Below are 14,951 nucleotides of genomic sequence, written 5' to 3'. Positions count from 1 at the left end.
ATGGAATATCTTTTTCCCCTCACTTTCAGTCTGTATGTGTCCCTAGGTCTGAACTGGGTCTCTTGTAGGCAGCATATATATGGGTCTTGTTTTTGTATCCATTCAGGTAGTCTATGTCTTTTGGTTGGAGCATTTAATCCATTTTCATTTAAGGTAATTATTGATATGTGTGTTCCTATTACCATTTTCTTAATTGTTTTGGGTTGTATTGTAGGGCTTTTCCTTCGTGTTTCTTCCCTAGAGAAGTTCCTTTAGCATTTGTTATAAAGCTGGTTTGATGATGCTGAATTCTCTTAGCTTTTGCTTGTCTCTAAAGGTTTTAATTTCTCCATCAAATGTGAATGTGTTCCTTGCTGTGTAGAGTAATCTTGGTTGTAATCTTTTCCCTTTCATCACTTGAAATATGTCCTGCCACTCCCTTCTGGCTTGCAGTTTCTGCTGAAAGATCAGCAGTTAACCTTATGGGGATTCCCTCATATACTATTTGTTGTTTTTCCATTGCTACTTTTAATATTTTTTCTTTGTATTTAATTTTGTGTAGTTTGATTAATATGTGTCTTGGCATGTTTCTCCATGGATTTATCCTGCATGGGTCTCTCTGTACTTCCTGGACTTAATTATTTCCTTTCCCATATTAGGGACGTTTTGAACTATAATCTGTTCAAATATTTTCTCAGTCCCTTTCTTTTTCTCTTCTTCTTCTGGGACCCCTATAATTCGAATTTTAGTGCATTTAATGTTGTCCCACAGGTCTCTGAGACTGTCCTCAATTCTTTTCATGTTTTCTCTTTATTCTGCTCTACAGTAGTTATTTCCACTATCTTATCTTCCAGGTCACATGTGTGTTCTTTTGCCTCAGTTATTCTGCTATTGATCCCTTCTAGAGAGTTTTTAATTTCATTTATTGTGTTGTTCATCACTGTTTGTTTGTTCTTTAGTTCTTCTAGGACCTTGTTAAACATTTCTTGGATTTTCTCCATTCTATTTCCAAGATTTTGGATCATCTTTACTTTCATTATTTGGAATTCTTTTTCAGGTGGACCGCCTATTTCCTCTTCATTTGTTAGGTCTAGTGGGTTTTTACCTTGTGCCTTCATCTGCTGTGTGTTTCCCTGTCTTCTCATTTTGCTTAACTTACTGTGTTTGTGGTCTCCTTTTTGCAGGCTGCAAGTTTGTAGTTCCCGTTGTTTTTGGTGTCTGCCCCCAGTGGGTAAGTGTGGTTCAGTGAGTTGTGTAGGCTTCCTGGTGGAGGCGACTGGTGCTTGTGTTCTGGTGGATGAGGCTGGATCGTGCCTTCTGGTGGGCAGGTCCATGTCTGGTGGTTGTTTTGGGGTGTCTGTGAAGTTATTATGATTTTAGGCCTCCTCTCTTCTAATGGTGGAGTTGTATTTCTGTCTTACTGGTTTTTTGGCATAGGATGTCTAACACTGTACCTTGATGGTCGCTGAGTGGAGGTGGGTCTTGGCGTTGAAATGGAGATCTCTAGAAATGGTGGCCATTTAATATTATGTGGAGCTGGGAGGTCTCTTGTGGACCAGTGTCCTGAACTCTGTTCTCCCACCTCAGACACACAGCCATGATGCCTGGCTGGAGCACCAAGAGCCTGTCATCCACATGGCTCAGAATAAAAGGGAGAAAAAAAGAAAGAAAGAAGAAGATAGAGCAAAATAAAATAATAGTTATTAAAATAAAAAACAAGAAATGATTATTTTTAAAAATTTGTAAAGTAATTTAAAAAAGAAAGAAAGAAGAGAACAACCAAAACAAATCCAGCAATGATGACAAGCACTGAAAACTATACTAAAAACAAACAAACAAACAAAAAAACGGACAGACAGAACCCTAGGACAAATGGTAAAAGCAAAGCTATACAGACAAAATCACATACAGAAGCATATGCATACACACTCAGAACAAGAGAAACAGGGAAAACATATATATATATACCATTGCTCTCAAAGTCCACCTCCTCAATTTGGGATGATTTGTTGTCTGTTCAGTTATTCCACAGGTGCAGCGTACATCAAATTGACTGTGGAGATTTAATCCACTGCTCCTGAGGCTTCTGGGAGAGATTTCCCTTTCTCTTCTTTGTTCGCACAGCTCTCGGGGTTCAGCTTTGGATTTGACCCCCCCTCTGAGTGTAGGCCACCTGAGGGCGTCTGTTCTTCACTCAGACAGGATGGGGTTAATGGAGTAGTTGATTAGGGGGCTCTGGCTCACTCAGGCCAGGGGAGGGAGGTCTATGGGTTGCAGGGAGAGCCTGAGATGGCAGAGGCCAACGTGATGTAGCACTAGCCTGATGAGGGTCATGTGTTTTCCCAGGGAAGTTGTCCCTGGGGCATGGGACGCTGTTAGTGGTGGGCTGCACAGGCTCCCAGGAGGGGAAATGTGGATAGTGACAGTGACCTGTGCTTCCACACAGGCTTCTTGGTGGCTGTAGCAGCAGCTTTAGCGTCTCATGCCTGTCTTGGGTCTGCGCTAATAACTGTGGCTCACGCCATCTGTGAAGCTCCTTTAAGCGGTGCTCTTAATCCCCTCTCCTTGTGCACCAGGAAACAAAGAGGCAAGAAAAAGTCTCTTGCCTCTTCGGCAGTTGTAGATTTTTTCTCAGACTGCCTCCCTGCTAGCCATGGCGCACTAGCCCCCTTCAGGCTGTGTTCAAGCAGCCAAACCCAGTCCTCTCCCTGGGATCAGACCGAAGCCGGAGCCACAGTCCCCAGCCCCCACCCATCCCGGCAGGAGAGCAGACAAGTCTTTTGGGCTTGTGAGTGCTGGTCGGCACCAATCCTCTGCTCGGGAATCTCTCCGCTTTGCCCTCTGCACCCCTGTTTCTGTGCTCTCCTCCATGGCTCTGAAGCTTCCCCCCTCTGCCACCCGCAGTCTCTGCCCTCCAAGGGGCTTCCTAGTGTGTGGAAATCTTTCCTCCTTCACAGCACCCTCCCACTGCTGCAGGTCCCGTCCCTATTGTTTTGTCTCTGTTTTTTCTTTTTTCTTTTGCCCTACCCAGGTACATGGGGAGTTTCTTGCCTTTTGGGAGGTCTGAGGTCTTCTGCCAGCGTTCAGTAGGTGTTCTGTAGGAGTTCTTCCACATGTAGTTGTATTTCTGATGTATTTGTGGGGAGGAAGGTGATCTCCACATCTTACTCTTCTGCTGTGTTGAAGCTCCTCCCTCCTTCATTTCTTTTGATTTAGAATTTTTGTCCCCATACTACCATTTTTTGTTGGATTTCTTTTTCATTTTATATATATATATATATATATATATATATATATATATATATATATATATACACACACACACATATATATATTGATGGGTGGAGGGCTTTCAAGATGGCAGAGGAGTAAGACTTGGAGATCACCTTCCTCCCCACAAATACATCAGAAATACATGTACATGTGGAACATCTCGTACAGAACACCTACTGAATACTGGCAGAAGACCTCAGACTTGCCAAAAGGTTCTTGGTGCTCCTGCCAGGTGTCCAGACTCTGAAGTGGGAGAGCCGAGTTCAGGACATTGGAACACCAAAGACCTCCCAACCCCACATAATATCAATTGGCAAGAGCTCTCCCAGAGGTCTCCATCCCAATGCTAAGTGCCAGCTCATCTCAACAACCAGCAAGTTACAGTGCTGGACACCCTATGTGAAACAACTAGCAACACAGGAACATAACCCCACCCATTAGCAGTGAGGATGCCTACAATCATAGTAAGTTCACAGACACGCCAAAACAAAGCACTGGACGTGGTCCTGCCCAACAGAAAAAGAAATCCATACTCATCTACCAGAACGCAGACACCAGTCCCCTTCACTAGGAATCCTACAAAACCCACTGAACCAACCTTACCCACTGGTGGCAGATACCAAAAACAGCGGGAACTAGGAACCTTCATCTTGTGAAAAGGAGACCCCAAACACAGTAAATTAAGCAAAATGAGAAGACAGAGAAATACACAGCAGATGATGGAGCAAGGTAAAAACCCACCAGACCAAACAAATGAAGAGGAAATAGGCAGTCTACCTGCAAAAGAATTCAGAGTAATGATAGTAAAGATGATCCAAAATCTTGGAAGAAGAATGGAGAAAATACAAGAAAGGTTTAACAAGGACCTAGAAGAACTAAAGAGCAAACAAGCAATGATGAACAACACAATAAATGAAAGTAAAAATTCTCTAGAAGGAATCAATAGCAGAATAACTGAGGCAGAAGAACGGAAAAGTGACCTGGAAGATAAAATAGTGGAAATAACTACTGCACAGCAGAATAAACAAAAAAGAATGAAGAGAATTGAGGACACTCTCAGAGACCTCTGGGACAACATTAAATGCACCAACATTCGAATTATAAGGATCCCAGAAGAAGAAGAGGAAAAGAAAGGTACGGAGATAATATTTGAAGAGATTATAGTTGTAAACTTCCCTAATATGGGAAAGGAAATAGTGAATGAAGTCCAGGAAGCACAGAGAGTACCATACAGGATAAATCCAAGGAAAAACACTCCAAGAAACATATTAATCAAAGTATCAAAAATGATACATACAAAGAGAAAATATTAAAAGCAGCAAGGGAAAAGTAACAAATAACACACAAGGGAATCCCCATAAAGTTAACAGCTGATCTTTCAGTAGAAACTCTGCAAGCCAGAAGGGAGTGGCAGGACATATTTAAAGAAATGAAAGGGAAAAACCTACAACCAGGATTACTCTACTCATCGGATCTCATTCAGATTTGGTGGAGAAATTAAAACCTTTAGAGACAAGCAAAAGCTAAGAGAATTCAGCACCACCAAACCAGCTTTACATCACATGTGAAAGGAACTTCTCCAGGCAGAAAACACAAGAGAAGGAAAAGACCTACAAAAACAAACTGAAAACAGTTAAGAAAATGGTAAGAGGAACATACATAGTGATAACTACCTTAAATGTAAATGGATTAACTGCTCCAACCAAAAGACATAGACTGGCTGAATGGGTACAAAAGCAAGACCCATCTATATGCTGTCTACAAGAGACCCACTTCAGACCTAGGGATGCATACAGACTTAAAGTGAGGGGATGGAAAAAGATATTCCATGCAAATGGAAATCAAATGAAAGCTGGAATAGCAATTCTCATATCAGACAAAATAGACTTTAAAATAAAGACTATTACAGGAGCAAAGAAGGACACTACATAATGATCAAAGGATCAAGCCGAGAAGAAGATATAACGATTGTAAATATTTATACACCCAACATAGGAGCACCTCAATACATAAGGCAAATGCTGACAGCCATAAAAGGGGAAATTTGACAGTAACACAATCATAGTAGGGGAATTTAACACCCCACTTTCACCAATGCACAGATCAACCAAAATGAAAATAAACAAGGAAACACAAGCTTTATATGACACATTAGACAAGATGGACTTAATTGATATTTATAGGACATTCCATCCAAAAACACGCAAATACACTTTCTTCTCAAGTGCTCTTGGAATATTCTCCAGGATAGGTCATGTCTCGGATCACAAATCAAGCCTGGATAAATTTAAGATTGAAATCGTGGGCTTCCCTGGTGACACAGTGGTTGAGAATCTGCCTGCTAATGCAGGGGACACGGGTTCGAGCCCTGGTCTGGGAGGACCCCACATGCCACGGAGCAACTGGGCCCGTGAGCCACAGCTACTGAGCCTGCATGTCTGGAGCCTGTGCTCCGCAACAAGACAGGCCGCAATACTGAGAGGCCCGCGCACCACGATGAAGCGCAGCCCCCACTTGCCACAACTAGAGAAAGCCCTGGCACAGAAACTTAGACCCAACACAGTCCAAAATAAATAAATAAATAAATACTTTTTAAAAAAGATAGAAATCGTATCAAGTATCATTTCCGACCACAACACTATTAGACTATGTATCAATTCCAGGAAAAAAATCTGTAAAAAATACAGACACATGGAGGCTAAACAGTACACTACTAAATAACCAAGAGATCACTGAAGAAAACAAAGAGGAAATCAAAAAATACCTAGTAAAAAATGACAATGAAAACATGAAGACCCAAAACCTATGGAATGCAGCAAAAGCAGTTCTAAGAGGGAAGTTTATAGCATACAATCTTACCTGAAGAAGCAAGTAATATCTCAAATAAACAATGTAACCTTATACCTAAAGCAATTAGAGGAAGAAGAATTTAAAAAACCCTCAAGGTTAGCAGAAGAAAGTAATTGTAAACATCAGATCAGAAATAATTGAAAAAGAAATGAAGGAAACAATAGCAAAGATCAATAAAACTAAATGCTGGTTCTTTGAGAAGATAAACAAAATAGATAAACCATTAGCCAGACTCATCAAGTAAAAAAGAAGACTCAGTAGAATTAGAAATGAAAAAGGAGAAGTAACAACTGACAGTGCAGAAATACAAAGGAACATGAGAGATATCTACAAGCAACTATTGACAGTAAAATGGACAACATGGAAGAAATGACAAATTCGTAGAAAAGAACAACCTTCTAAGACTGAACCAGGAAGAAATAGAAAATATAAACAGACCAATCACAACCACTGAAATTGAAACTGTGATTATAAATCTTCCCACAACAAAAGCCCAGGACCAGATGGCTTCATAGGCGAATTCTTTAAAACATTTAGAGAAGAGCTAACACCTATCCTTCTCAAACTCTTCCAAACAATAGCAGAGTCTGGAACATTCCCAAACTCTTTCTATGAGGCCACCATCACCCTGTTACCAAAACTAGACAAATATGTCACAAAAAAAGAAATCTACAGGCCAGTATCACTGATGAACATAGATGCAAAAATCTTCAACCAAATTCTAGCAAGAGCACATTAAAAGGATCATACACCATGATCAAGTGGGGTTTATCCCAGGAATGCAAGGATTCTTCAATATATGCAAATCAATCAATGTGATATGCCATATTAACAAACTGAGGGATAAAAACTGTATGATCATCTCAATAGATGCAGAAAAAGCTTTTGACAAAAATCGGCACCCATTTATGATAAAAGCACTACAGAAAGTAGGCATAGAGGGAACTTACCTCAACATAATAAAGGCCGTACATGACAAACCTGCAGCCAATGTCTTTCTCAGTGTTGAAAAACTGAAACCATTTCCACTAAGATCAGGAACAAGACAAGGTTGCCCACTGTCACCACTATTATTCAACATAGTTTTGTAAGTTTTAGCCACTGCAATCAGAGGAGAAAAAGGAATAAAAAGAATCCAAACTGGAAAAGAAGAAGTAAAGCTGTCACTGTTTGCAGACAACATGATATTATCCATAGAGAATCCTAAAGATGCTTCCTGAAAACTACTGGAGCTAATCAATGAATTTGGTAAGGTAGCAGGATACAAAATTAATGCACAGAAATCTCTTGTATTCCTATACACTAATGATGAAAAATCTGAAAGAGAAATTAAGGAAACACTCCCATTTACCATTGCAACAAAAAGAATATAATACCCAGGAATAAACCTACCTAAGGAGACAAAAGACCTGTATGCAGAATACGATAAGACACCTATGAAAGAAATTAAAGATGGTACAAACAGATGGAGAGATATGCCATGTTCTTGGATTGGAAGAATCAACATTGTGAAAATGACTATACTGCCCAAAGCAATCTACATATTCAATGCACTCCCTGTCAAACTCCCAATGGCATTTTTCACAGAACTACAACAAAAAATTTCACAATTTATATCAAAACGCAAAAGACCCCAAATAGCCAAAGCAATCTTGAGAAAGAAAAATGGAGCTGGAGGAATCACTCTTCCTGACTTCAGACTATATGACAAAGCTACAGTAATCAAGACAGTATGGTACTGGCACAAAATCAGAAATATAGATCAATGGAACAGGATAGAAAGCCCAGAGATAAACGCACACATATATGGTTACCTTATCTTTGATAAAGGAGGCAAGAATATCCAACGGAGAAAACACAGCCTCTTTAATCAGTGGTACTGGGGAAACTGGACTGCTACATGTAAAAGAATGAAGTTAGAGCACCATATACCTAATACCATTCACAAAAATAAACTCAAAATAGATGAAAGACCTAAATGTAAGGCCAGACACTATAAAACTCTCAGAGGAAAACATAGGCAGAACACTCTATGACATAAATCACAGCAAGATCCTTTCTGACCCACCTCTTAGAGAAATGGAAATAAAAACAAAAGTAAACAAATGGGATGTAATGAAAGTTAAAAGCTTTTGCAGAGCAAAGGAAGCCGTAAACAAGATGAAAAAGCAACCCTCAGAAAGGGAGAAAATATTTGCAAAAAAGCAACTGACAAAGGATTAATCTCCAAAGTATACAAGCAGCTCATGCAGCTTGATAGCAAAAAACCAAACAACCCAATCCAAAAATGGGCAGAAGACCTAAATAGACATGTCTCCAAAGAAGATATATAGATTGCCAACAAACACATGAAAGGATGCTCAACATAACTAATCATTAGAGAAATGCAAATCAAAACTACAATGACGTATCACCTCACACTGGTCAGAATGGCTGTCATCAAAAAATCTACAAACAATAAATGCTGGAGAGGGTGTGGAGAAAAGGGAATCCTTTGCACTCTTGGTGGTATAGTCAACTGTTACTGCCACTATGGAGAACAGTATGGAGGTTCCATAGAAAACTAAAAATAGAACTACCATATGACCCAGCAATCCCACTACTGGGCATATACCCTGAGAAAACCATCATTCCAAAAGAGTCATGTACCACAATATTCATTGTAGCACTATTTACAATAGCCAGGACATGGAAGCTACCTCAGTGTCCATCAACATATGAATGGATAAAGAAGATTAGACACATATATACAATGGAGTATGACTCAGCCATAGAAAGAAACGAAATTGAGTTATTTGTAGTGACTTGGATGGTCCCAGAAACTGTCATACTGAGTGAAGTAAGTCAGAGAAAGAAAAACAAATACTGTATGTTAACACATATATATGGAATAAAAAAAATTTTTTTAAAGTGGCTCTGAAGAAACTAGGGTCAGGACAGGAATAAAGACACAGAAATAGAGAATGGACTTGAGGACATGGAGAGGCAGAAGGGTAAACTGGTACGAAGTGAGAGAGTGGCATGGACATATATATACTACCAAATGTAATATAGGTAGCTAGTGGGAAGCAGCTACATAGCACAGGGAGATCCAGCTCGCTGCTTTGTGTCCACCAGAGGGGTAGGGTAGGGAGGGTGAGAGGGAGGTACAAGAGGGAGGAGAAGTGGTGATATATGTATATGCATAGCTGATTAACTTTGTTATACAGCCGTAACTAACGCACCATTGTAAAGCAATTATACTCCAATAAAGATGTTAAAGAAAAAAAAAAGAATGGGAAATTATGTACATGAATCTGAAACTTAAATTTAGTGATTCTCCGACTAACTTCTCATTTAAAAAAAAAAAAAAAACCAATTACAATGTGTATCTTCTCAGAAGCATGCTAAGTACATTCCAGAGACAGAGTAAAATATCCTCAGCATTAAAAAGAGGGAGACTTTCAAACTTGAAAGTAATGCTAGCGTCTTATAATAGAGTCCTTAACTATTTCAGAGTTATCATAATTGTGTACTCTTGGGACAACCATCTCCAGTGAGCCCAATAATGTAATTCTTTATTCCATTTATTAGATATTGAGGGATAACACATACTATATTTCCACCCTGCGCTCACCTTATGTCCTTAGGCACACTGGGCTGCCAGAGAAATACTTTGGACTGCAGTTATAGCAGTACTTTATGATTTTAATTAAGTGTGTTATAAATAGGGGCTGCTTGCTGACATCCCTATGGCTGGTATAATATTCTCTCCTGTAAGTCATAAATTCTAGCTCATTGATTACCTTCTCCTTTGCACTAGCCCTGCTACCCTTTATCGTAACTAAATTCAAAATTCCTTATAGATTCATGTTTTTGTGTGCATTTGTTGAATTAATCCCTTAGGACTGAATTTCCTGTGTGCATATATAATTCTTTTTAAAAATGTTTTCTTGTTCCTTGACTCATAGTAATCTTTTTGAGAATAGTAAAGCATCTATCAGCTCTTCTGACATCTGGTACAGTGCTGTGCAGAGGGCAGGAGTTCTATAAATGTTTGCAAAATGGAATTGATCTCATTATTAACATAGTCATGCTGATTCACTTGTCCTCAGGGACATGCAGAGCAGTCTTACCAGCTAGCAAAGCCTCAGAATCCTGAGATAAGAAAGACCATTCCAGGACTTTTTCTTCATCCAGAATGGTTATTACAAGTCCATACACATTGTGCTGCATGTTCTACAAAACAAGCAATGTAGATTTCATCTAAAGTCCAGTGACAGGGCTTCCCTGGTGGCGCAGTGGTTGAGAGTCCGCCTGCCGATGCAGGGGACACGGGTTCGTGCCCCGGTCTGGGAAGATCCCACATGCCACGGAGCGGCTGGGCCCGTGAGCCATGGCCGCTGAGCCTGCGTGTCCGGAGCCTGTGCTCCGCAACCGGAGAGGCCACAACAGTGAGAGGCCCGTGTACCGCAAAATAAATAAATAAATAAAGTCCAGTGACACAATTATATGACAATTATACACAACCTAGAATATAAAATAAAATGGAACCTGTAGTTTTAGGACTCTACTGCTTGAGCTACTAATAATACTACTCTACTGCTTGAGCCACTAATAATACTAACTGGTTGGGATACCTGGCAGGAAATCCAGTAAACAAGGACATTTATTAACACTGGAGAACTATCCACATATTCTCATACTCTGTCGACTACCCAATAATCAATAAGAGTGGACTTTATTATAGGCTGCAAAAGAGAAACCAAGCTTTAAAGTATCAATTGCTGTTGTTTTGCAGAGTTTTCAAGTCTCAAAGACTTATTTATTTTATATCCTCCTGAAAATCTCTTCCATTCTCCCCCTACTTCTTATGCCCACAGCTATTGCTACAGGAGAATATTACAGTAATTGATCAACGTCTGATTAAAAGTGTGCAACTCTTTCATTATCTGCACAAGGTGATTGAATTCCTTCTACCTGAGCAGCAAGATTCTCTTTTAAATTGTTGCATCAGGAAGTGACAGTGCGTGTGGATTCCAGTGCCATTTGTTTGATGCGAGTGACCAAGTTCTCTATCTCTTTTGTATCAGAACGTGGAGAAGAGACCACTCTTCCACCAGAAAGATGGTTACTGTAGAATAACTACTGGTCACTTGATCTCTGGACTGAATGTTTGATGTCTTCTGACCCCCCTACTCCAAATACACACACACACACACACACACACACACACACACACACACACACACACACAACCTATTTGTTTTAGTACTCGATTTCACTGTATGTACCTCATCAACTGTTTCTGTACATTTGATAGCTAGTGTTTTCTTTTTCCAAAACGTTTTTCAAATATCACATTGTTGGATAAGCAGGAGATAGAACACATGCCTTGTGTGGGGTAGTAAATATTTATCTGTCAGGCAAGGTTGACTTCCAATTATCAGGGGTAAAGGAGATGTAAGTAACAAGAAGAATTGAAATTGCCAAATAAATAATAGAAAAGTTTCTCATTGAAAATCAATAGATTATATTAATATATTTTCTTCATCCAGCTTTTTAGCAAAATGAATAAGTAATATGTTCATCTCATTGCCCTTCTGTACATCCTCTGGTGGACAAGCTTATAATCAATTAGTGAAGATAGCCAGAAACATAATAGGCAGAGAAGACTGACAAATAAAGACATGGATAATTTGCCTCTGAATAGTCTTAATTAACTCTAAATCAAAGCTTTTAACCTAAATGCAAGGAAGCCACTTTGCAGCATTGTCTCTTTTGCATAATACAGAAAAATAAGAAATCGGTGATAAAGACAAGATGCTTTCTATTCTGTTTCTTGGTACCTGAAGAATATGCTTAACTTTTGGTGTCTGGGACAGTTTTAGAAATCTGATGGAAGTTATGGACCCTCTTAGAAAAATACACAATTATAGCGACAGCACAAGGATAGCTTATGAATATAAGAATATGACTGATGCTCTCTGGAGTTGTGCAATGCTGACATACATATATTTCCCATCCTTGGGACTCCAGATTAGGAAACCCTGCCATGCTTACTCTGTGCTGTGATCTTTGGCCAAATTGAGTTGGAAATCAAGTAAGCAAGATTCTATTTTTATCTAGGCCAGTGTACGCCCTACTCCTATGGAAATACAGTGACTTGAAGCCTATCTAAATCAGTAGAGGGGTAGTATTTCCAGGTGGCACTGATCTTAGGAGAAATTCAGTGGCCTTGCTCACAATGTCACATTTACTTACAGAAGGAGCAATGAGGAACAAATCAGTTTAAAAATGCCATTGCCATAGTTGACCATTCCAATCATTATAAATCTCTTATGCCTTGGTGCAGCTTTGATCTGACTTTGAGTCTTCTACAGCTGGCTTTATTGAATGTTCTAAATTTTCCTGCACATGAAATATTTTGAAAATGCAACTCAATTGCTAGTAGCACAGGAATGAAAAGAAGCAAGGAAATGGCTCTTCAATGAGTTTTGGCTTTTTTTTCTGGATTAGATGAGCAGCTGTTGAGCAGTAAGTCTACCAAAATGGCAACTTGAGCCAAATCAAACTCAATTAAATTGGACTTTTAACTCCAGTCAGCCTTCTCAGAATACTTGAGAGCATGCCAGGGACAATGAGGGCATCCTAAAGGTGCCATTCCCTCTAAATGGATAATTCCTTTTCTTCTGTCTTACTTCCAAGCTAGCCCCATTTTCTCACATTTTCACATCTTAGAAATGACTTATTCTATGCTTTGATGTATGAGTGCAGGTAGTACTAAAAGGGATGATTTTTTTGAAGACTGTTGATGTAAGGACGGAGAATGCTTAAACATACTCAGTCCAACCTATGTTCTTCCATTTAAGAAACTCTTTTGAAAGGCTACTATGAATATGATACCCTGTTTGGAGTCTACATTTGTGTCTGAGTTCCCAGTTTTATTGAGAACCTCACAGGAACCTGTTGAGGTGAATGGAGTATTTTACAATTCAGGAGGCTTAGCAAAGTGACTTACATGTAGTAGAAAGGTGGTCTGGAACACATATCTCTTGGTACTCACTATAGCACATCATATGACATGCAGCTTCCTTCAGGGATTCAGGGAGTTTTGTTAAGAAATACATAATGATGCTTCAGATGATTTTGAAGGAAAAAACTCTTAATAGTACTAAAATTGAGAAGATGGTGTTTTGAATTTATTTCTCACCAACACAGCAAATAATCTAGAGAGACTATATCTTTGACAGAACCCCCAACTTTTCCATCTGGAGGGACCACAATAAATCTGATTTCTTACTCCTGATTTCTTTCTCATGATACCCATAAGCATTCCCTTCTACCTTCCCACAATATCATGGGGAAAAAGCAAAGCTATGTTGATAATACCCTTGGTTTTTTTATCCCCATTGCAGAAAACATTGATTTGTTTATATGCCAGCTTTGCCAAAATGTTTTGAAGAAGGAAGGATTTCTTTAACAGGGAACATGGGAGTGGACATTGGGCTGTGGACCATGAATATTTAGTTCAAAACAGGGGGATCTATTTTTTTTCCTGCCTGTGTTTACATTGTGTCAGGCAGTAATATTGGGTGTTTTTCTTTAACCTTGAACTCAGAAAATGCCTGAGTCGTTAATTTCTTGGGCTGCAAACACACTTCAAAATGTAGCAACTCATTTGGTAAAAATTATCCAGCCAATCAGATCTATTGGGAAATATATAATACATACACAGGGAGCATGGGAAGCTCAGGGCTGATATTTTGAAAGCATGAGAGGATTCCGAAAATCAACTACAGTAAGCTCAGTGCACTTTTGTGGGTCTAAGGGTTGTCCACAGATACCAGTGACCCAAAGACTGTCCTGTTTTCAGGGAACAGCTAGTCACTTTGATACTATGTTCGTGTTTGTATGTTGGCAGATACTCACCAAGAGACAGCACAGTCACAACTTCAATTGCTTTTACACAAATATACAGAGAAGATGTGTCTTCCTTATTTTGTCTATACTTAATTCTGTTTCCTCACAAACTTCAGTGCCCTGGGTAGAAGGAAGAAAACAAACATTTAGTCCTTGCAGTGGACTGAATTGTGTCCACCTTCCCCCTCAAATTCATGTGTTGAAGCCCTGACCCTCAGTGGCTGGAGATAGGGTCTGAGTGGAGGTGATAAAGATTAAATGAGGTCATAAGGTAGACCCCTAATCCAATAGGACTGGTGACCTCCTAAGACAGAGAGACACCAGAGCTCTGGCTGTATGCCATGTGAGAACCCAGGGAGAAGGTGAGCATCTGCAAGCCAGGGAGAGAGCTCTCATCAGGAAACAGACGGGCCAGCACCCTGATCTTGGACTTCCCAGCCTCTGGCACTGTGAGAAATTAAATTCTGTTATTTAAGCCACTCTATCTGTGGTATTTTGTTACGGTAGCCTGAGCAGACTAATGCAGTCTTGTAAGCTGAAATAACTTAAGCCAGCCATTAATTTAGGATATACTCAGTTTCACTGAGACAAAAAATGATTCAAATTTTTGTTTTCTCTGTCCCCTTCTCCAGCTTCTTTCCAACAAATACTTGGGTAAATGTGAACGTGTGTGGCACTGCAGCCCTGTGGTGGATGGAAAGAATTTGGGTCCTTGGGGATAGTGTCCTCCAGCACCTTGTGGCTCTGGAACAGTGTCCTCTGTCCACCTGGCAAGGGCAGCCACAGTTGATGTCTGTGGCCGGCATAGCAGTATCTGGCCACTCCGGCCCTCCCTTGCCAACGCAGCCTCACCTCAGCTCTCACAGGTGTTTGAGATTCCCCCTCATTCTGCTTCATCTTCACTGTGGTGAACTCTATCACAGGCCCAGAGCTCTCAGCTCCACTGC

This window comes from Kogia breviceps, chromosome 9 (genome assembly GCF_026419965.1).
Source record: "Kogia breviceps isolate mKogBre1 chromosome 9, mKogBre1 haplotype 1, whole genome shotgun sequence".
Classification (NCBI taxonomy): Eukaryota; Metazoa; Chordata; class Mammalia; order Artiodactyla; family Physeteridae; genus Kogia; species Kogia breviceps.
This window is presented reverse-complemented; position numbering follows the sequence as displayed.